Source organism: Neophocaena asiaeorientalis, unplaced genomic scaffold (assembly GCF_003031525.2).
Source record: "Neophocaena asiaeorientalis asiaeorientalis breed wild unplaced genomic scaffold, Neophocaena_asiaeorientalis_V1.1 scaffold15, whole genome shotgun sequence".
Classification (NCBI taxonomy): Eukaryota; Metazoa; Chordata; class Mammalia; order Artiodactyla; family Phocoenidae; genus Neophocaena; species Neophocaena asiaeorientalis.
The window spans coordinates 8,832,637-8,856,959 of NW_020185328.1; the positions used below are offsets into that span (position 1 = coordinate 8,832,637).

The following is a 24,323-nucleotide window of genomic DNA, read 5'->3' on the forward strand; positions in this document are numbered from 1 at the left end:
AATTAATTTGCAAATATTTTCTCCCATCCTGAGGGTTGTCTTTTGGTCTTGTTTATGGTTTCCTTTGCTGTGCAAAAGCTTTGAAGTTTAATTAGGTCCCATTTGTTTATTTTTGTTTTTATTTCCATTACACTAAGAGGTGGATCAAAAAATATCTTGCTGTGATTTATTCAAAGAGTGTTCTTCCTATGTTTTCCTCTAAGAGTTTTATAGTGCCTGGTCTTAAATTTAGATCTCAAATCCATTTTGAGTTTATTTTTGTGTATGATGTTAGGGAGTGTTCTAATTCCATTCTTTTACATGTAGCTGTCCAGTTTTCCCAGCACCTCAAGACTGTTTTGGCTATTCGGGGTCTTTTTTGTCTCCATACAAATTTTAAGATTTTTGTTCTGGCTTTGTAAAAAATGCCATTGGTGATTTGATAGGGATTGCATTGAATCTATAGATTGCTTTGGGTAGTATAGTCATTTTCACAATATTGATTCTTCCAATCCAAGAACATGGTATATCTCTCCATCTGTTGGTATCATCTTTAATTTCGTTCCTCAGGGTCATAGTTTTCTGCATACAGGTTTTTTGTCTCCTTAGGTAGGTTTATTCCTAGGTATTTTATTCTTTTTGTTGCAGTGGTAAGTGGGAGTGTTCCCTTAATTTCTATTTCAGATTTTACATCATTAGTGTATAGGAATGCAAGAGACTTCTGTGTATTAATTTTGTATCCTGCAAGTTTACCAAATTCATTGATTAGCTCTAGTAGTTTTCTGGTAACGTCTTTAGGATTTTAGAGTGGGCATCCTTGTCTTGTTCCTGATCTTAGAGGAAATGGTTTCAGTTTTTCACCATTGAGAATGATGTTTGCTGTGGATTTGTCATATATGGCCTTTATTATGTTGAGGTAGGTTCCCTCTATGCCCACTTTCTGGAGTTTTTATCATAAATGGGTGTTGAATTTGTCAAAAGCTTTTTCTGCATCTATTGAGATGATCATATGGTTTTTATTCTTCAATTTGTTAATATGTTTTATCACATTGAATGATTTGCGTATATTGAGAATCCTTGCATCGCTGAGATAAATCCCACTTGATCATGGTGTACGATCCTTTTAATGTCTTTTTGGATTCTGTTTGCTAGTATTTTTTTGAGGATTTTTGCATCTATATTCATCAGAGATATTGGTTTGTAATTTTCTCTTTTGGTAGTATCTTTGCCTGGTTTTGGTATCAGGGTGATGATGGCCTCATAGAACAAGTTTGGGAGTGTTCCTTCTTCTGTAATTTTATGGAGGAGTTTGAGAAGGATGGCTATTAGCTCTTCTCTAAATGTTTGATAGAATTCGCCTGTGAAGTGATCTGGTCCTGGACTTCTGTTTGTTGGAAGATTTTTAATCACAGTTTCAATTTCATTACTTGTGATTGATCTGTTCATATTTTCGATTTCTTCTTGGTTCAGTCTTGGAAGGTTATGCCTTTCTAAGAATTTGTCTATTTCTTCCAGGTTGTCCATTTTATTGGCATAGAGTCTCTTAGGATGCTTTGTATTTCTTCAGTGTCTGTTGTAACTTCTCCTTTTTCATTTCTAATTTTATTGATTTGAGTCCTCTTCCTCTTTTTCTTGATGAGTTTGGCTAATGGTTCATCAATTTTGTTTATCTTCTCAAAGAACCAGCTTTTAGTTTTATTGATCTTTGCTATTGTTATGGGTGGGGCTGTGTTCTCTCCCTGTTGGTTGTTTGGCCTGAGGCAACCCAACACTGGATCCTACCTGGGCTCTTTGGTGGGGCTAATGGCGGATTCTGGGAGGGCTCACACCAAGGTATACTTCCCAGAGCTTCCGCTGCCAGTGTCCTGTCCCTTGTTGAGCCGCAGCCACCACCAGCCTCCGCAGGAGACCCTCCAACACCAGCAGGTAGGTCTGGTTCAGTCTCCCCTGGGGTCACTGCTCCTTCCCCTGGGTCCCAAGGCGCACACTACTTTGTGTGTGCCCTCCAAGAGTGGAGTCTCTGTTTCCCCCAGTCCTGTCAGAGTCCTGCAATGAAATCCCACTAGCCTTCAAAGTCTGATTCTCTAGGAATTCCTCCTCCTGTTGCCAGGCCCCCAGGTTGGGAAGCCTGATGTGTGGCTCAGAACCTTCACTCCACTGGGTGGACTTCTGTGGTGTAAGTGTTCTCCAGTTTGTGAGTCACCCACCCAGCAGTTACGGGATTTGACTTTATTGTGATAGCGCCCCTTCTACCATCTCATTGTGGCTTCTCCTTTGTCTTTGCATGTGGGGTATCTTTTTGGTGAGTTCCAGTGTCTTCCTGTGGATGATTATTCAGAAGTTAGTTGTGATTCTGGTGTTCTCGCAAGAGGGAGTGAGAGCATGTCCTTTCTACTCCACCATCTTGAACCAATCTTTGTTATACTTCCTTCTAATCCTCATAGAAACCTTCAAAATATGTTCTTTATCTCTAGCATCCCCAGTTTATAAATGGATAAACCGAAGCTTTGAGAGGTGAAATGATTTTGATGTGGTTGAAGCCTCCCAACTTGTTTAGAATTGTAAACAAGATTGTAATCTCAGCACGATTGTGCAATCTTTGAATAACAGAAGAATATTTTAAAAATTTATAATTTCTAACTTGCTTTGTATGTAAAAGCAATTTTCCATGTGATGTATTGAGTTTTCATGATCAAGGTTCTGCCACAATTTTCTAGATAGAAAGGTCAGCCTTCTCATAAAAACTGTTAATTAGACTGGCATAAAATAGTCATTTTGATCTTGTCAATAATTTCTTTAAAATAGTGATGGTTTCCTGATTTAGTTAACATTCAGTAAACAGAGTCCCCAATACCATATTAGGAATCATTAGACCAACAAAACCTGTCCCCTGCCTTCAGATAGCTTATGTTGAATTTCTGAGTGCACTGAAGGGGATGGGCCATTGGCCAGGCCTGGAATGGGCTGAGCTGAGTGCAGTGGGCTGGGGCATGGTGAGGAAGAGTCATAGTGATGGTATCTGGGGGAGGAGTGTAGAAGGGCACATGGAGCCAGTGCATCCCTTCAGGCATTCTGATATTTATTTTCAGTAAGTTAGAGGAGGTGGGGACTCATTTCAGCTGCACCTTTAGGCTCATTGAAGGGGCCAGTCAACAAAGCTGAAAGGTCTGAGGTATGCTTACTTACATTGACCCTTGCCTGATTTCCCAGAAATATGGTAGAAGTTAAATGGTTATATAGGCTTAGAATTTATCAGGAAATCAGTGTAAGTGGAGAAAAGAAAACTTGTTTCCTTCTCTTAGGGCCATCTCCCATGGAAATTCAGACTAGAATGAAAGGAAGTTATTTAGAGGGCATTTAACACCCAATGACCCACGAGGACTCCTGACAAAATGAATACGTTTCTAAATATGGCAATGCTGGGTTTGATGTCATGTGCAAAAAGAAATATGGCATGGTCCTTGCTTTAGAAGAGTGTATAGTCTAGTTGGGGAAGATAGATACTCCAAACTTTCCTCCTCGCTGGTATGAATATGAAACACTTCCTGCTCTTGGATGAATTATGTTGATGTTGATGAATGATAATGGAATAATATTACTTTGCATTTGTAGGATGCTTTTAACTTTTCAAAGTGCTTTCTCATACTATTTTTCCTGCCAGACTGTCAAACAAACATGGAGACGGATGGGGTCAGGGCTAAGACCAGGACTGGTATGGGACTCCCAGGAGGCTGGCTGCCACTCTTGTGAGGGGAGTGGCTTTCCCTTGACATTGCTTCTTAGCCTTCGGCTTCTACTCTTCCTCTCCATTTTCCACAAGGTGCTGTCATTGTTCTGGTCTTCCTTGCTGTTGCCTTGGAGTTTTCTACATATCATGCTGTGCTCTTTGGAGGAAAGCTATTACAGAAAGCTAATAAATAATAAATTCCAGTGTTCAGACAGATCAATAGGATGCATGATAAGCAGAGGCCATTATGGCAAATGAAAAATGCACTAGAGGATGCCCACAGCATGAGTCAACCTTCAGCCAGGAGAAGCTGAGCCTCTTGAAACACCAAAGAACAATAGGCCATCTTGAGGCATTTTGAAGTGTTCCTTTCTTAGTTCATCCACAGAAGTTTGTTGAAGATCTGTCTCCTGCCTGGCTGTGTGCTGGAAATTAGATGTGCAGAAACATTCTGCCTCCAGGAGCTCAACAGTTTAGCCAAGGACATGGGTGATGCAGCCATGGCTAGTTGTAATGCAGTGCCGTTGCCTCTGTAGACGACAAACAAAGATCTCTGGAGAGCTCAGAGGGGGAAGAAACCAACTATGCAGAGGACAGGGGAGAGGCTTTCATAAAAGTGATGACATTGGATTTCAACTGTAAAGGATGGATAGAACTTTTTTTCTGTGGAAGAGTTGAAATAGGTGTGTGAAAATGTTTGCTAAGGGCGGAAAGTAGCATGTGCACACGTGCTGGATTGAACACATACTGATATGTCCAGGGATTTTTTTGGTCCCGACTTTTTATCAGAACATTTAAAGTCTTTCTCAGTCTGGGGCAATGTAGATAAACCCGCCTTATCTTTTTACTCAGACTGCTCCAATATTTTAGATTTTTACCGTTTAAGAATGTATAAGGTCCAGTAAGCAAGAAGTAAGCACAGGAGCAAGGAGGCTCAGCCTCAAGAGTGTTGGCAGAGCTGTTGTGGGCCGCCAGCTGTTTCCTGGGGTTCTCAGGTTGGCCCAATAGAAGGCAGAATCTGAAGGATATGGTCCAGCCTTATCATCACCCTGGTCACATGGAGAGAACACATAGAAGGGCATTTTGCCTCAACGATGCTCTTCTTTTTAACTCCCAAGTTTCCAAAAATGTGGTCCAAGTCAGCATCCTTGAATTTAACCTATCAGTAACCCTAATCTTCTTCCATGGAGGAGGAGGGGAGGATGTGGAAATAGGAGCCTTGAATTCTCCTGGGAAGAAACAACTTTGTTATGAAATCTGATGCAGGGCTGAAATGAGATGTGAAGAAGGCCCTGTGCTAATAGAAGTTTCTTCTCTCAGCACCTTAATCTTTTCTTCTGGATTCTCCTCCTTTTTTTATCTTCCTACTCTTTATTTCTACCTCTCAGTTGCAAGCTTTTATCCTCTGCCTCATTTCTTCTTTTTCCTATTAAGATGGCCTTTGATAAATTAATTCTGGGGAAAAATATATACACTTTGAAGTCATAGGTGGGTTCAAATCTATGAACTATTACTGGCTTAGCTACATGACCTTTGGAAAGTTACTTATCCTCTCTGGATCTTAGTTTCCTTAAATGTAAATTGGAAAATCAATTTGTGTCTTTAGATTTGCTGGGAAGATTAAATAAGATAACGTATGTATAATACATCACATAGTGCATTGTAGTCCAGGCACTCCATAAATGGTAACTGGTTTTTTTCACTGTTAGTTCTTTAGTGGTGGTGTGATATACTGGAAAGAACTTGAGATTGTAAGAGCACTCTCTCCAACAATTATTATCTGTTTGTCCATGGGCAACTTATTTAACCTTGACTAATTTCAGTTTTTTCTTTGGGAAACTGAGAAAATGATACCCACTTCATTGATTTTTTTTTTTTTTTTTTTTTTTGCGTTACGCGGGCCTCTCACTGCTGTGGCCTCTCCCGTTGCAGAGCACAGGCTCCGGACGCGCAGGCTCAGCAGCCATGGCTCACGGGCCCAGCCGCTCCGCGGCATGTGGGATCTTCCTGGACGGGGGCACGAACCCGTGTCCCCTGCATCGGCAGGCGGACTCCCACCCACTGCGCCACCAGGGAAGCCCACTTCATTGAATTTTTGTGCAGATTAATTGGGAGAACCTACATTAAATACTTAGCATGGCTTTACATGAAAGGTGCTTACAAATACCAGCTTTTCCTCCTCTTTCAAGTCCCTATATAATTTCTAACTCCTTTAATCTTTGCTAGCATTCTTTCTCAGTTCCTTGCAGAATTATATCTAGTTAGCCATGCTGAGAAGTAACTTCTGGCTGATCACCCAAATCCATTCTCCTATTCTCCTTTAGTTTGACCATCCTCACTGTTGTGGCCTCTCCCGGTTGCGGAGCACAGGCTCCGGACGCGCAGGCTCAGCGGCCATGGCTCACGGGCCCAGCTGCCCCGCGGCATGTGGGATCTTCCCGGACCGGGGCACGAACCCGTGTCCCCTGCATCAGCAGGCGGACTCTCAACCACTGCGCCACCAGGGAAGCCCCTTCCCAGCCTTCTTTATAGTTAAGTGTGGTTATCTGACAAAGTGTCCACCACTGGAATGTGAGTACAAGTGATGTGTGCCACTTCCAGGCTTGGCCATTAACTTCCTACAGGTCTCCTCTGTGCTGTTCTCTCCCTTCCAGACAACAGGGGTGGGGTGGCCAGAGTGACCTTGGAAGCCTGTCAGCTAAGTTGCCCTAAGCTTGAATCCCTGAATAACTAGTTATCAGAGTAAACCCTCCACCACCACAACTAATAGATGCGTGTTCACACACACACACACACACACACACACACACACACACACACACACACAGAATTGGAACATTTGGAAATAAACTATTGTCTTTGTTCTGACAGTTTAGCCTACTGTAATACTATTTTTTAAATTCAATTTCCAAGTTTAAGTGAGAAAGGTGGAAAATGCCAAACTGTAAAGCACTTTTGAAAGAGCACTGACCTGGTTTGAGACTTGCTTTGCACCTGACAGCTATGTGATCTTTTTATTTACTTACTCAACCCTTCTCCTTCTTGTTGAAAAAAAGTGATGATAATCTATGTGACTCTGTTAGACCATTTAATTTCTTCTGTCTCAGATTATTTACCTGCAAAATATGTCACAGAATTATTGTGAATATTAATTAGGAATATGCATGTCATAATTTTAAATTTGTAGAGCCCTATAGAACTTTACTGTCCAAAACGGGAGCCACTAGCCATGTGTTGGTATTTTTTTTTTTTTAATCAGAAATTTTAATGTGTTGGTATTGAATACTTGCAATGTCGCTAGCCTGAATTGTGATACTTTATAAGTGTAAAACATACACTGGATTTCACAGGCTTGGTACAAAAATCTTGAAAAAGGAAGGTCAAATGGCTCAAAAATTTTAATTGTTGATTACACATTGAAGTGATAATATTTTAGATATATTGGGTTAAATAAAATAAATTTTTGAAATGAATCCCCCCTTTTTTAGTGTGGTTACTAGAAAATTTAAGATTATATATATAGCTCACATTATTGGACAGTGCTTCTCTAAACATTAAAGTTATCAGATATACATTTAGTATACTCAGATATCATCTCATACCTCTGAATGTGGGACGTAGGTAGTGGGAATTGGGAAGCAAGTTTTCTTTAAATGGAGATGATGGTTCTTATCTTGCTGGGCTGTTACTGGGATTAAAGATCTTATATGTACAGTGCCTGGTGTGCAGAAGTTGTTCAGCAAATAGTAGCTGTTGTTACTCTCCCACCTTTTCCTTTCATCCAAAAGCAGCTTCCACGCTCATCAGTGACTGGCTTTGAATTTTCTCATTAAGGAGCACATTCTTTTGTTTTCTTTTTTAAAAGCGCTTCTAAAATGTATTTGCAATATCAAAGCTGAGACTATTTTTGTTCTTTACAGCTTTTTTAATGTCACCATCTCCCTAAGTATGCAGTTATAACAGCTAACCTCTCTCTCTGGATCTAATTGAAGGAAACTGAGAGCGCTTAGCTTCCTTGGAATTAGGGAAATGGGTTTCAAGTCTAGCAATCCCTATTTAAAGCCCTTTGCTTAGCTAATGCTTTTCTTTAATCAAATCACTGCCTCAGTTTTTAAAAGGAGGGGGTGGTACTAAATGGCTATTATGCTAAGCCTAGAAATGTTTTGGGTCAGAGATCCATAATTTGCACTGTGTACGTGAAGCATGTGCTTTCCCACTCTGCTCTCCTGGAACCAAACACTTGTTTTCTCTCTTCTCTTGTCCTCCCCTCTTCTCCCTGCTGAGTACCTACTTCCTCCTCTCCCCTCTTTTCTTCTTCCCCTTCTGTTCCCTCCTTTTCCCTTCTCTCTCTTTTCTCTTCTCCTCCTTTGTTCACAAAGACAAAGATGGAAAGAGGATGACACATTAGGAAGACTGAGAAACTGTCCCATGTGGCCACATAGAAACCAGAAGTCACGAAGATCGGACACTAATAAATTTCTTCTCGAAGCACTGATGTATTCTGTGTTAACACGACTCACTTCCTGGACAGAAATTGTTTATGTTCTTCTTCGAGGAGGTGGCCTTGAGAGATGTATGTATTTGTAAGTTTTCTTTCTTCCTTTTTAAAATAATAGCTTATTGAGATATAATTCACTTACCATAAAATTTATCCTTTAAAGTACACAATCCAATGGCTTTTAGTATACTCAAAAAATTGTACAACCATTTCCTAATTTCTTCATTTTTTTGACCCCCCCCCCAAAGCAAGTACTTATTAGCAGTACTAACAAGTAGTCCCTGGAAACTACTAATCTACTTTTATCTCTATTGATTTACTACTCTGGACATTTTCTATAAATGGAATCATATAGCATGTGGCCTCCTGTGACTGGCTTCTTTCGCTTAGTATAGTATTTTTGAGGTTCATTCATATTGTAACTTGTGTCAATACTTCATTCTTTTCATTGCCAAAATTTTGTACTCTATGAATTTACCACCTTTAGTTTATCCATTCATCAGTTGTATTCACTTTTGGGCTATTATGAATAATGTTGCTACAAACATTTGTGTATAGGTTTTTGTATGAATATCTTTTTAATTCTTTTGGGTATATACCTATGAGTGGGAGTGCTGATCATATAGTAACCATATATTTAATCACCAAACTGTTTTCAAAAGTGGCTTCATCATTCTACAATCCTACCAGAAATGTATGAGGGCTACATTTCTCCTCATCCTTGTCAACACTTGTTATTGCCTGTCTTTCTGATTTTAGCCATCTTAGTGAGTGTGAAGTAGTATTTTGTGGTTTTGAATTGCAGTTCTCTAGTGATTAGTAATGTTGAGTACCTTTTGATGTGTTTATTAGCCATTTGTATGCCTTTTTTGGATAAAGTCCTTTTCTAATGCTTTGCCCATTTAAAATATTGAGTTGTCTTTTTATTGTTGAGTTATTCTGCATACAAGTCCCTTATCAGATATATGATTTTCAAGCGTTTTCGCCCTTTCTATGGATTGTCTTTTCACTTTCTGGTGGTATTCTTTGAAGCAAAACATTTTAATTTTGATGAAGTCCACTTAATCTATTTGTTGTTGTTGCTTGTGCTTTGAGTGTCACATCTAAGGAATCATGGCCTAATTCACAAAAGTTTCTTTCAGGGCTTTAAAAACAGAGACATGAAGAAGAGGATGGTCTATAATTTCTAACCTGCCCTTGTCAGGCCTCAATGGCTTCCAGGCAGAGTTTTGGCTGTGCTATCAAAGAATTGTTAAAATCTTATTTTCATAGTGGGTCAGCGGTGGGAGGAGGGCACAGCTGCTAGGCATTTGGACACTGCATCAATTGCCTTAATTGGGCATTCCTCACCTCTCTAGTCTGGCTTGTTAATGGCTTTTTAAGTGAGACACACCAGCCAAGTGAATTAGACTACTTGGCAAGTCATTTCTTGCTCACTTGGAAGCGTTAATCCACGGAAAATAAGCAGATGCCTTCATCCAGGAGGAAACCTGAATCTCATTTGCAGAGGTGAAAGAGAAAGAGCTGCTGTCTGCAATCTCAGGAGCTTCCAAGTACACTTCTGAGGGCTGTCTGGGAAAGGTCTTCTTATCGAACGACTCTGCCTCTCCACTACTCTTCTTTAATTCAGCAAATGTTTGTTAGTGCCTGCAACATGGCTGTGAGGCACACGAGGGAGATGTGTCACAATGCCTGCCCTAAGGAGCTTCTACTCATGGGAAGGAACAGAAAATACACACATGAACTGGTTAGAATTAATTCACTAACAATGTAAGATACTTACCATTCTTTCCTCAACCTTGTGTATTCTGGCTTCAGTCAACCACTCTAAACAAATTCTTCTTTCAGAGAACAATGAGTCACCAATAACCTGCTAGTTGCCAAATTTGATGAAATTCCAAATCTGTGCTTACAGCCTTGACCCTTCTTCTGGGTTCCACCCTGAATTTCCCCTTGTCTATCACAGATCTTTACCTAGAAGTCTTGGCAGCACAAGTTTCAAACATCTAAAATTGAACTTCTTTTCTCCCTTCTTTCTCACCTCTTCTACCCTCACCAGTCTGTTCTGCTCCTTTGATCATGGCAAAACCACCTACTCTAGGTACTAAATTCTCCTATTTTCACCCCAGCGACACCAGTTCTAGTCTATTTATGTTTCTTCTTTTCCAACCCCACTGTCTTTTTTCAAGTTTTGATGATCTCTTTCCTGGACATTACACTGTAAAGCTACTCTTCACCCAGTTTCTCCCCTAATCATTTGTCTACATTTCTGCCAAAATTATTTTTCAAAACCCTGAGCCCAATCCTGCCAGTCCTTTGTTCACATCTGCACTGAATCCCACAGCCTGGAGAGCAAAGTTTCAACTCTTCGTTATGCGGCTTCTGTAGACCTGTTGATTCTTGCCTCCCTTTCTAGCCTGATCTCATGTAGCTCTAAATTCCTCTCTGTTCCCCGATCACACTGGGGTCTGCTGTACATCCGTCCCTTTGTCCGCTCTCTTTCCTCTGCCTGGAGTGGTGGCCTTTCTCTTGCTTCTCTGCTCCGTGAACTCTTACTCACCTTGAAGTTCCCAGACCCAAAATGAACCCTGGAAAGGCTTCCTTGAGACCCATGGCACCTTGCGTTGGCTTCTGTTAGAGTTCTTCTCGTACTTCTGTGATTGGTCACAAGTTTCCTTCTGGCTCGAGTCCCTTATTCTGACTTTGATCAGTGCATTCTTCAATCCCTTGCTCTCCTTTCTCAGTCTTTCTGTGTCCCCCAAACTCCACTTATAAACCTGTCAGCTCCTAGAAAAGTAGAGATCCTCTTGCCTCAGCACCTAGTGTAGTGCCTCACTCAGAAAAGATGTTAGATAAAGGTCCTCATGAATGAATTTGCTGACTCAAATATGATTAAAACTACTCTCCTCACCCACCGAAAGGCAAACATGTCCAAATTTCAAATTAGTCCACAGTATGGTTTTCGTGTGTTAATGGTTTTGTTTGGGTCTGTTTGGAAGGTGGGGAGAGTTATTATGTAAGTGTAACAAGAACCAGGGAAACAAATGGGAGAAATTTAGTGATGCTAAATTGGCCATGGAGGGCTACGGGCCAAGCCTGGGTGGACTCATCTGGTCCTGTACTTGGCTCAGCAGTTTCTGTGACCGTGGCACACAGTCCCATAGAGATGGCTTGTGGAATGGGTGGCATTGTAGTGTAGTAGTTATGTGGACACTGGGATTTGAATCCAGGCTTATAGGTCTCATTCAAGGTCATCTGCCTAACTTCTCTGCAACTTGGTATCTACCACTGTGGTATGAAACAGGCACCCCCCTCAAAGTTTTTGTAGGAATAACTAGGATAATATGTGTGCCGAGTCCTTAAGTTGTCAAATGGGAGCTATTTCATATGTATGTTTGAAAAAGTATGTATGTATTATTTAACTAGTCTGGAAAATGTATAGATGATATTTCGAATACATCTGATCCAATTCCCTTAAGCACGGTTTCTTTTCATAATTTTTTGAATCTGGGACCAGGCTTGGACTCCTGAATGCTACTGGTGCTGAGAGAGATGTATAGTTAAAGACAGTGAACTGAAATTGGGCAAAGTGAAATTCTTCCTAGAATTTATATCCTTGGGGGTATTTAAATAGCAATGTCCAAGGCTGTAAACACAGCTGAGAAATGCTGTTATTGCATTTAAGAATCTCTTTTCTGTAATATTAAGACATCTTGATTTAATTGGTAAGCTGCTTGGTGATAGCATTCAATTTAAATGAGGTTTGTGTATTGGGAGATCATAAGACAATCTCTCACAGATCAACGATTGCTGATGAAGTCTACCTTATTGCCATGTGTCAGAAGTTAAATCACTGTCTACTGTCATGAACTGATCGATCAGATTCTCTTTTTTGATGGTATAATGCTAGTGGAGGGGAAGGTAGAGAAAGTGAGGATACAAAATAGAATTTTACCACTTCTGTATTGTGCTGCTTACTTTATGGTATTGGAAGGGCTCTGTCTTACTGTACTGGGGTATTATCAGTCAGCATTTTCATATGAAACAAAACAGACACACACATATTGACACACAGACACATGCATGCACCCCAAGGCTGGAAATGTGAAGAAAATAGAATATAGAGAAAAGTATAATTTTGTTTTACAAATTCCCAGGAGCCTTGGGTTCCCATGTTTAGAATTATTTCCAATTTAAACTTTCTTCCGCATTGTCCATCTATTAGTAAATTGGCAACAAATTCCGTTTCTGAAAAAGAAGTAGAGATGAGTGTTTGCTGAGTTCCCTAAAGTCCTGGACAAAACATACTGTCATTGATATCTTTGGGCTCGGATGAAGGTGGAGGAGCTCATTTAAAATGTGAAGCCTTTCACTATTAAAGCTTCAGATGAACCTGAACTGATGCAGAATAAAAGCTTTTTTAGAGCATGATAGGAAGAGATTGATTATGTCAGCACCCCAGGTCTTGAAAATGTTTGTGAAGCATCAGACTTCCTAGTATATTCCATGACCCTGCTAGAATGTATCTCAAATTTGGTCAAATTAAAGGATTCTTTTACTGTTTCTTTTTTAAGATGGGCTTAATTGGAGCATACCCTCCATGGAAAATTATGGACGCAATTACATTAACCCTGGTCATCATGGTGACATATACCAATAGGCTTGGTTGAAAACACTGTAAGGCAGGCATACTAGGCATCAGTTACTCTTTTAGCATAGGAGCGTGCCCCTCTTTTCAGAACATTCTGAATTTTTTAGTTTCCAATATTCTAGCAGATGGCCTAGGTTCTTGGGGGTACCATTAGTTCCCTGTGCACTGACTCGCATCTTTCAATGGGATTCTGTGGAAAGATGGTGTGTGCAGCACAGATCTTTTTTTTTTTTTTTTTGCGGTACGTGGGCCTCTCACTGTTGTGGCCTCTCCCGTTGCGGAGCACAGGCCCCGGACGCGCAGGCTCAGCGGCCATGGCTCACGGGCCCAGCCGCTCCGCGGCATATGGGATCTTCCCGGACCGGGGCACGAACCCGCATCCCCTGCATCGGCAGGCGGACTCTCAATCACTGCACCACCAGGGAAGCCCTGCAGCACAGATCCTGAGATCCTTCAAAGGATTCTCAAAGCCCCTCAGTGGCCAATCAGTAGTTAAGGGGGAAATGGTGGTAAATGAGATAGAAGCCCTCTGTGAATGAAGTAATGGTCTGGAAGGGGCTATAAGTTTGGATTCTCATTCTGTTAATTTTCTCTCTGACCTTGGCAAATGACTTTATTTCTCTGCCTTTGCAGAGAAAATTTCCCTGCTTTTGTAGGAGGGAGTCATGCAAATAGTCATACGAAACCTTGAAACCGCAAAATGCTATAGAGATGCTAAATATACACCATCTAAGATGTGATTTTCCTCTGCTCTTAGGACAGTTACTATTTCTAGGCATAAGTGGATCAGAGGAGAATAGTACTCTGATGCTCTAGGGAGGAAACGCGTGTTAAGCTGGATATTGGTGTGCTTAGCTACAATTAAGGAAGCTGCTGTGGCATTAGTGACTTACCCTTCATCAGGATGGCAAAGCTGTCTCATGCCGAGTTTTTGATTTTTCTCCCCTGTTCAGTTTGTTAGAAGTCTCTCTTCTGGGATAGGAGAAATGGCAATTATCCTCCTCTTGTGTTGTTTCCATTTTTGGTAAGCAGTGGGCAGAATTTTCATTGGATAAAGCTTCAAAGGCTGTTTTTGTGAAAAATCATTCCCTCTTGACAATGACAAAATGGTAAGGGAGAGACTATAGTTGGCTTTTATTTCACCAGGTTCAACCATCTCCAAAGGCTAAATTCAATGTCTGTCCCATAGACATTGGGTATCTAGTAATTGCCACAATCTGCCTGTGAATTTCTAGCTTTAAAGCTGTACTGAATTTTGCATTAAGCTGTTTTTGTCCTATGATGTTGACTACATTCCAGTGTCCGATTTCATCACCTGTGTCAATTTCATTGCCTTTCTCCCTTTCACCACTGAATTGTTTGGGCTTGGGAGGAATACAAACTATTTTTAATTTTTATTTTGTTAGTTTGAACAAATTATAGTTAAATGATAAAATTTGTAGGAAAAGCAGTGCACACTGAGGCCATCTGTATGCAGATTTTATCTGCTCTTTTTTTTTTTTTTTTTTTTTTTTTGCGGTACGCGGGTCTCTCATTGTCGTGGCCTCTCCCGTTGCGGGGCACAGGCTCCGGACGCGCAGGCTCAGCGGCCATGGCTCATGGGCCCAGCCGCTCCGCGGCATGTGGGATCTTCCCGGACCGGGGCACGAACCCGTGTCCCCTGCATCGGCAGGCGGACTCTCAACCACTGCGCCACCAGGGATGCCCTATAGTACTTTTCCATTGGTGCAAATAAGAAAGAGCCAATTGAACTTCCTGTCTGGAGAGAGAAAAAACAAGGCTGGAAATGCAGTCTTGCCGAGACTGTAAACTGGCCCTCTAAGGCTGAGTTTGGCCCCTGTGTGTATTCTGTTTGGTTGTTACAAATTTAAATTCACCTGCATTTAAGTGGCTTTCTAGTGCAGCTTGCTACTGTCCCCATTGCTCCTCAATGTCTTATCCTCTACCCGGTTCACTGCTTTATTGCCTCCTGCTCCCTGAATGAATTTGAGTTTGCAGCCCCCATTGAAAGACTCATTCCTACTAGGAAGATGTGTGTGTCTATGCTAAGGGCTTGATCTTTTTCTCTTGTGTGTAGGAAAGGCTATTTATGCCAGAACAATAATTGGAAACTGAAAGGGTAGAAAGAAAACAAGGACAAAAGCAAAAGGCAGTAGAGGGGAGGGAGAAATGGAGTGTTGCTATTCAACGGGTACAATGTTTCAGTTACGTAAAATGATTAAGTACAGTCCTAGAGATCTGCTGTAGGACATTGTGCCTATGGTTGAATACACCGTATTTTATGCTTAGAACATTGTTAAGAGGGTAGATCTCATGTTAAGTGTTCTTACCACAGTAATACAAAAAGCAAAAGGGAATATATAAAAGTCAGAAAAATAATGATATAAGGAAAATAAAATAGAAATCAAATCCCTTTATTTCTATGAGAGCTCCTATAAAGGAAAAGGAAAAAAAGTATAATGATACAGGGTAAAAATAGAATTAAAGAAGCAAAAACAATTCTCAATGGTAAAACACACACACACACACACACACACACACACACACACACACGGTAAGGTATAATTAGGAAAAGCTATAAAGGGGCCCCAAATCTAACTTATTTAACCAGTGTGGGAAAATATAGGTACTTATAATATAAAACTCAGCAAAATTGAAACTATCTAATTTTAAGGGTACTTTAAAATAGTTTAAAAATATATTTTTACTTCATATGCATTTGACTTGTTATAACAAGTGTTAAATTACCTTTGTAATTTAAAAAAGAAAAGAAAAAGGTAATAGTCGTCCCTCCCTCTCTTCAATTCTTTTTCTTTGAAGCAGCCATTGTTGAATAGATTGCAAATCCATTCACTTTTTTAAATTGTAGTAATTTTTAAAGACAATCTTCATGTAAGAGAAGGCCAGCTATTTGGAATATTCCCTAATCATAACAAAAAGGCACTGAAACTCAGAGGCAGGAAGAGACCCCCATTATTGGTGCAAAGAGTAACAATGGAAAGAAAAGAAGGTTCCTGAACAAGCTGTTTTCCAGCAGGGTTGGTGTATGTTCAAGTGGTATCTATCATAAGTGGAAATATCCTCCTGCTTCCATGAGTTTAGATTGTATCAACCAAAAATAAAATGTAAGACAATTTAAAAAAATGGAATTTGGAGGATACATGTGGGTAGGTTAGAACTGGATGTGTGTTCTTTTAAGTATGATTTAAAAGTATCTCCTTCTGGTATTTATTATGGGTTCATAGGATGGCAGCAGATATCTCCAGTGAAATGGTTTAGAGTACATCATAAAGTTCTGAAAACAAAATTACTTGGAATTTTTTTTTCAATCTTCACGAGACTTGAACAAGTGCTGTGTAAGTTATAAACAGGACACACTGAATAGTGATTTCACAGAAATGGGATAAATCTCAGCCACAAAAGTTAAAATCAGAGTAATCTGAGGCATTCACAATACTTTGAATATCCTGTCCATATCCAGGGCTACTGATTATATTTCTAAAGAAACTTACAAAACCAGATGTCTAGCTGGCAATTGGCTTTGATGAATCTCCAAATCTTAGCAATGAGAAAATTTGACAGTTGTCAAAAGTAGCTAGTTATTATGAGTGAGAGAGGAAAATTTCTTATCTGCAAGTATAGAACTATCACAGGGAGGCATTGCATTATAATGTTGAGTTTATAAAGAAGATTTCAGAGCATATGGTTTAAACCTCCAATTTTTAAAAGTGACGATGAACTGTCTTGGATGTTGGGAAGTTTTTTAATACCTATACTACATGAATGTGGTTTTATTATCACCAGCCAACATGTCTTCATGTTTCTTAATTTAAAGAAATTCATTTTCTGTTGCCAAGATTCACACCGTGACACTGATGTGGCTTATAATCGTGGTTCCGAAGGCTGCCTGCGCATCAGAATAATTTGGAGGGACTTGTGAAATATACAGTTGCCTGGGTCCCTCCCCACTCCTGGAGATTCTGATTTAGTAAATCTAGGTGGAGTTCAGGCATCTATATTTTCAACAAGCCCCATGGGCAATTCTGAACCATAGTCAGGTTTGAAAACCACTGGTTTGGGTAGCACCTGATTTAGCTCAAAGAATTTTCAAGTGTCTTTAGCTGTGCTCTTCAGCAGTAGTAGCACTTCGTACTGCAGTGTATATTCCAGTAAATCTTCCGCATTTGCTCTTGCATTGCACCACTTGAGTCTTGGCTTATGCTCTGTTGCTAAATCCACTGTTCACTAATGAAAACGAGTAGCTTCTGAAATGGGTTGAGATTCAGTTGATAATCAGCCAAGAAGGAATGACAGATTATTCTGCTGAATGGTATTCGGGGAAAAGAGTGTGATAGAAGCCTGATGGTGTTATTTTATTTTCTGTTCAGTATCTTTGCACTTTTAGGTGCTTTTCCTTTCATTAAGTTGAATCTTACGCAGAATCCCGCTCTATATAGCAGGTAAATGTGGAGTTCTTTGGCTGGCAGCCCTGCCCATTTGGCCTCCCTCTGAGTCGGCCACTGGTGTTCAGGCACCTCTCATGAACCTGAAAACTGCTGTGACCTTTAAGTTTTTGTGTCCCACCTAAGGAAATAAGCAAATCGCCGTGGCTTTGTTATGTTTAAATTGTCTAGTGTAACAAGTATGTTCTCAAAGTAGAACCGGTCCTTCATTAAAATGATTTGTATGTTATTTACAGTGTTTTTTGTCATAAGCCTATATCTCCAACTTTTATGGTGAGATTTGATTGTAAAGTAGGATGAGGTGTTAAGTTTAATTTTTTTGGAAGAAGATATTCATTCAATAAATATTTTTAAGCACTTGCTGTGTATGACACAATTCAGTTTAAAAAGTGCCATGTACTTCCTTATAAAATTGCATAATTGTTAAATTGGAAGGCCAGATATTCTCATCTAATCTTGCTTCTTCAGGTCCTTACTTCCTTAGCTTTTTAAAGAAATGGGCACCTTTAGCACAGATGGGTCTATATCTAGATGATAATTCCGGAGCCATCAGAGCTTCAGGTTGCTGAGGAAGGAAATCAATTTTATTGTCACTTGAAGGCTCCCCTGGGATGGAGCAATACTGGAGGAAGCAATGCAGTCTAGAGTGTCGAATTTCCAGAGTTTTGGAGTTTGCTTAGAAGATAAATGATCTCTGACAAAATTCTTTTGAGTGCTTGCTATATATAAGATTCTTTGGGAGGGCTGGGTGTGCATAGCATTGTAAGATGTGGCTCAACCCTCAAGGGGCTTGGAGTCCAGCTGGAAATAAAGATCTGGCAGTAAGAAAACACAATGAACCCAAATAAAGGGTTTGGACTCTACATACTGCACGATGCGTAATATGATTGAAGAAATAGAAATCACCAGTTTACACATCAGACCTAGAAAAGCTGGTAAGTTGTTTTGGACATACTTGTGACCCTCCAATTTTACTTCCTCCAGAATTTTCTTTCTTTCTTTAAAATTTTTAAATTTAATTTTATTAATTTTTTTATACACCAGGTTCTTATTAGTCATCAAGTTTATACACATCAGTGTATACATGTCAATCCCAATCTCCCAATTCATCACACCCCCACCCCCACGCCACCTTCCATCCCTTGATGTCCATACGTTTGTTCTCTACATCTGTGTCTCAATTTCTGCCCTAAAAACCGGGCATCTGTACCATTTTTCTAGGTTCCACATATATGCGTTAATATACGGTATTTGTTTTTCTCTTTCTGACTTACTTCACTCTGTATGGCAGTCTCTGGATGCATCCACGTCTCAACAAATGACCCACTTTCGTTCCTTTTTATGTCTGAGTAATATTCCATTGTATATATGTACCATATCTTCTTTACCCATCGTCTGTTGATGGGCATTTAGGTTGCTTCCATGAGCTGGCTATTGTAAATAGTGCAGCAATGAACATTGGGTTGCATGTGTCTTTTTGAATTAAGGAAGCCATCTGGTCCTGGACTTTTGTTTGTTGGAAGATTTTTTTTTTTTTAACATCTTTATTTGTTGGAAGATTTTTAATCACAGTTTCAATTTCATTACTTGTGATTGGCCTGTTCATATTTTCTATTTCTTCCTGATTCAGTCTTGGAAGGTTATACCTTTCTACGAATTTGTCTATTTCTTCCAGGTTGTCCATTGTATTGGCATAGAGTTGATTGTAGTCGCCTCTTAGGATGCTTTGTATTTCTGCAGTGTCTGTTGTAACTTCTCCTTTTTCATTTCTAATTTTATTGATTTGAGTCCTCTCTCTCTTTTTCTTGACGAGTCTCGTTAATGGTTTATCAATTTCGTTTATCTTCTCAAAGAACCAGCTTTTAGTTTTATTGATCTTTGCTATTGTTTTCTTTGTTTCTATTTCATTTGTTTCTGCTCTGATCTTTATGGTTTCTTTCCTTCTGCTAATTTTAGGTTTTGTTTGTTCTTCTTTTCTAGCTCCTTTAGGTGTAAGGTTAGATTGTTTATTTGAGATTTTTCTTGTTTCTTGAGGTAGGGTTGTATAGCTATAAACTTCCCTCTTAGAACCGCTTTTGCTGCATCCCATAGGTTTTGGATCATCATGTTTTCATTGTCATTGTCTAGGTATTTTTTGATTTCCTATTTGACTTCTTCAGTGATCTCTTTGTTATTTAGTAACGTATTGTTTAGCCTCCATGTGTTTGTGTTTTTTACATTTTTTTCCCTGTAATGGATTTCTAATCTCATAGTGTTGTGGCCAGATGCTTGATATGATTTCAATTTTCTTAAATTTACTGAGGCTTGATTTATGACCCAAGATGTGATCTATCCTGGAGGATCTTCCATGTGCACTTGAGAATAAAGTGTAATCTGCTGTTTTTGGATGGAATGTTCTATAAATATCAATTAAATCTATCTGGTGTATTGTGTCATTTAAAGCTTGTGTTTCCTTATTAATTTTCATTTTGGATGATCTGTCCATTGGTGTAAGTGTGGTGTTAAAGTCCCCCACTATTATTGTGTTACTGTCGATTTCCTGTTTTAGAGCTGTTAGTTGTTGCCTCATGTATTGAGGAGCTCCTATGTTGGGTGCATATATATTTATAATTGTTATATCTTCTTCTTGGATTGATCCCTTTATCATTGCATAGTATCCTTCCTTGTCTCTTGTAACATTCTTTATTTTAAAGTCTACTTTATCTGATATGAGTATTGCTACTCCAGCTTTCTTTTGATTTCCATTTGCAATGAATATCTTTTTTTATCCATCCCCTCACTTTCAGTCTGTATATGTCCCTAGGTCTGAAGTGGGTCTCTTGTAGACAGCATATATATAGGTCTTGTTTTTGTATCCATTCAGCAAGCCTGTGTCTTTTGGTTGGAGCATTTAATCCATTCACGTTTAAGGTAATTATTGATATGTATGTTCCTTTGACCCTTTTCTTAATTGTTTTGGGTTTGTTTCTGTAGGTCTTTTTCTTCTCTTGTGTTTCCCACTTAGAGAAGTTCCTTTAGCATTTGTTGTAGAGCTGGTTTGGTGGTTCTGAACTCTCTTAGCTTTTGCTTGCCTGTAAAGCTTTTGATTTCTCCATCAAATCTGAATGACATCCTTGCCGGGTAGAGTAATCTTGGTTGTAGGTTCTTCCCTTTCATCACTTTAAGTATATCATGCCGTTCCCTTCTGGCGTGTAGAGTTTCTGATGAGAAATCAGCTGTTAACTTTATAGGAATTGCCTTGTGTGTTATTTATCGTTTTTCCCTTGCTGCTTTTAATTATTTTTCTTTGTCTTTAATTTTTGCCGGTTTGATTACTATGTGTCTCAGCATGTTTCTCTTTGGGTTTATCCTGTATGGGACTCTCTGCACTTCCTGGACTTGTGTAGCTATTTCCTTTTCTATGTTAGGGAAGTTTTCGACTATAATCTCTTCAAATATTTTCTTGGGTCCTTTCTCTCTCTCTTCTCCTTCTGGGACCCCTATAATGTGTATGTTGTTGTGTTTAATGTTGTCCCAGAGGTCTCTTAGGCTGTCTTTATTTCTTTTCATTCTTTTTTCTTTATTCTGTTACATGACAGTGAATTCCACCATTCTCTCTTCCAGGTCACTTATCCATTCTTCTGCCTCAGTTATTCTACTATTGATTCCTTCTAGTGTACTTTTCATTTCAGTTGTTGTATTGTTCATCTCTGTTTGTTTGTTCTTTAATTCCTCTAGGTCTTTGTTAAACATTTCTTGCATCTTCTGGATCTTTGACCCCATTCTTTTTCCAAGGTCCTGGATCATCTTCATTATCATTATTCTGAATTCTTTCTGGAAGTTTTCCTATCTCCACTTCATTTAGTTGTTTTTCTGGGGTTTTATCTTGTTCCTTTATCTGGTACATAGCCCTCTGCTTTTTCATCTTGTGTATATTTTTGTGAATGTGGTTTTTGTTCCACAGGCTGCAGGATTGTAGTTCTTCTTTCTTCTGTTGTCTGCCCTCTGGTGGATGAGGCTATCTAAGAAGCTTGTGCAAGTTTCCTGATGGGAGGGATTGGTGGTGGGTAGAGGTGGCTGTTGCTCTGGTGGGCAGAGCTCAGTAAAACTTTAATCTGCTTGTCTGCTGATGGGTGGGGCTGGGTTCCCTCCCTGATGGTTGTTGGGCCTGAGCCGACCCAACACTGGAGCCTACCTGGGCTCTTTGGTGGGGCTAACAGGGAACTCTGGGAGGGCTCACACCATGGAGTACTTCCCAGAACTTCTGCTGACAGTGTCCTTATCCTCATGGTGAGCCACAGTCATCCCCTGCCTCTGCAGGATACCCTCCAACACTAGCAGGTGGGTCTGGTTCAGTCTCCTGTGCGGTCACTGCTCCTTCCCCTGGGTCCTGATGTGCAGACTACTTTGTGTGTGCCCTCCAAGAGTGGAGTCTCTCTTTCCCCCAGTTCTGTCAGAGTCCTGCAATCAAATCCCGCTAGCCTTCAAAGTCTGATTCTCTAGGAATTCCTCCTCCCGTTGCTGGATACCCAGGTTCAGAAGCCTGACGTGGGGCTCATTACCTTCACTCCAGTGGTTGGACTTCTGTGGTATAAATGTTCTCCAGTCTGTGAGTCGCTCACCCAGCAGTTACGGGATTTGATTTTATTGTGATTGCGCCCCTCCCACTGTCTCACTGTGGCTTCTCCTTTGTCTTTGGATGTGGGGTATCTTTTTTGGTGAGTTCCAGTGTCTTCCTGTCGATGATTGTTCAGTAGTTAGTTGTGATTCTCCTGTTCTCGTAAGAGGGAGTGAGAGCACATCCTTCTACTCCGCCATCTTGGTTCAGGGCCTGCAAAATTTTCTAGTGAAGTGAGGGCATCAAAGAACTCTAGACTCTTTCAAATGTGATTGGGGAGTCTTGTTTCTATGAGAAGATTTATAGTCTCCCTGCCTTTTCAATCCTGTTTTTCTATCTTATATGCTATAAAGAAACCCCAAGAAACAAGAACATAGAAGATGAATGCATGCTCTGCAAGAATGTAGAATTATGTTACTCAGCTCAATGGCCATAATTTTTTTTAGGAGATGAAAAAAGTTAAAGGGTAGGTGAGAAGCATTAGAAGGAAATGCTCTAGGTTACCATTTGCTTACAAAATATTAGAAGCAACTGCAGCAATGGAAACTTCTAATGGCAGAAGAAATCAAATGCTAGATACTGGAGGGACCAAGGACTTTAGAGACCTAAATGAAAGGTAAGAGCTAGGGTCCAGAGGAGAGACTGCATGGGTCTAAACTGTGGGTCATCACTCCCTGCGAGTGGTTACTTAACCTCTTCTAGTCTCTTTCACATGATAGTATGTATCACATGAATTGTTGGGTAAAACACTCAGCATAGCACCTGGCACCTGGTCAGTGCTCAATAAATGTTAGTTGCTAGTACCACGACCACCACCATTCTTTTTTTTTGGATTGGAAACAATTCATTAGGAAAAAATATGGAAGCTTTTTTTTATAACAATTTTGATAAATAAAAAAGTTGACAAATCAGTGTATAGAGAGAATATTGGTTATTTGGGAAACTGTATCATAAAATGGATGGGCTCCACAAATTCTTCGATGTACTTGAAGAAAAGAGTGCTGAGTCAGTTTGGGCTGCTGTCACAAAGTACCATAAACGGGGCGGGGTGGGGGCTTGTAAACAACAAAATTGTATTTCTCAGTCCTGGAGGCTGGAAGTCTGAGATCTAGGTGCCGGGTGTAAGGTCGGATCTTAACAAACGGCACCGTGAAACAGAGGAAAGCTTCAAGTGAACTTTATTAGGGAGCGCTCCCGGGCGAGGTTCACTGGTCCGAGAGAAAGGGGCCAGAGAAGTCGCACCCGGGCGAGGGTTGGGCAAGATTTTATAGGGGAAGAAGGGAAAGGGGTGTGGAGAATCTGGGAGGGCGCAGGGTATTCCTTATTTGGTTGTCTTTTCGGGTATCCTGGGGAACCGTTAAGTCCCGCCCCTCGAAAGGCGGGAAGGCTGGGCCGGGTGCAAAGTCCCCAGGTCAGTTCCTGGAACTGGGTGGTCTGGAGAATTTCGGTCTGATGCAACCTGTGAATCTGATTGTGTTCCCCTGCCTCAGGCCAGTTGGCCTTACACCGGGATCATCCCCTTCTGGTGAGGACTCTCTTCCGGGTTGCAAACTGTCCACTTCTCATTGTGTCCTCACAGGGCAGAGAGAAAAAGCCAGCTCTCTCATGACTCTCACAAGGATAAGAATCTCATCATGAGGGCTCCATCCCGATGAGCTCATCAAATCCCAAAAGACCCACCTTCTAATACCATCACATTGGAGGTAGGGTGTCAACACGTGAATGCTGGGAGGACCCAAATATTCAGTCTATAACAAGTACTAATGGGGAAATGAGAGCTTCTCTTGAGGATGTTAAGGGCTGCTACAAAGATCAACGGTATATGTGTTTCCAGAGAGAACTACAATATAGAATAAGTTCTATAAGGCGTTCACAGAATAGATTCATCTTTCTTCCCGAAAACAGTCCTTGGTAACCAGGGACCCATTCCTGGAAATTCACTCTTGCTCAAGGAAATCCATCCTCTCATTAAAAAAAAAAACAAAAAAACTCACGAAGCTACATGAATGACACAAAAGACTTTCCCAGCTCTAAGATTCTGTATGTAAAACCTGTTAGTCTAAATTTATTCTCAAAAGATAGACCCTCCGCGGGGTCTGCTCCTGCGGGGAAGGTGGGACCCCCCACTTGTGTCCCGGCCCCCAGGTGTGGCTTCCTCAAGTTTGGGGTGAAGCCCCCATCCCCCTTGGGCTCTGCAGCGGGGCGGTGGGCTCGGGGGAAGGAGCATGGTCTCCGGGGGTTTCTCAGCAGGAGATGCCGGGGCTGCTGGGCAGGAACCCAGCGGCCCTGGGTGGGGCGCAGACTCGCCAGGCCTGGGTGTCCCTGCTGCGCACGGCTGCTGAGAACAGGGTCCGCGATGAAGCTCTGCCTGGCAAATGCGGACTGTGGGCAGCTCCATCCTCCCCTTC

The 24,323-nt window shown here is 40.7% G+C and overlaps 1 protein-coding gene across 4 annotated transcripts in view; it reads left to right on the forward strand.

Moving 5' to 3' along the window:
* Window positions 1-24,323, forward strand: part of ST6GALNAC3 (ST6 N-acetylgalactosaminide alpha-2,6-sialyltransferase 3) — a 565,989-nt gene that overhangs the window by 154,779 nt on the left and 386,887 nt on the right. The gene's annotated exons all lie outside the window — the stretch shown is intronic.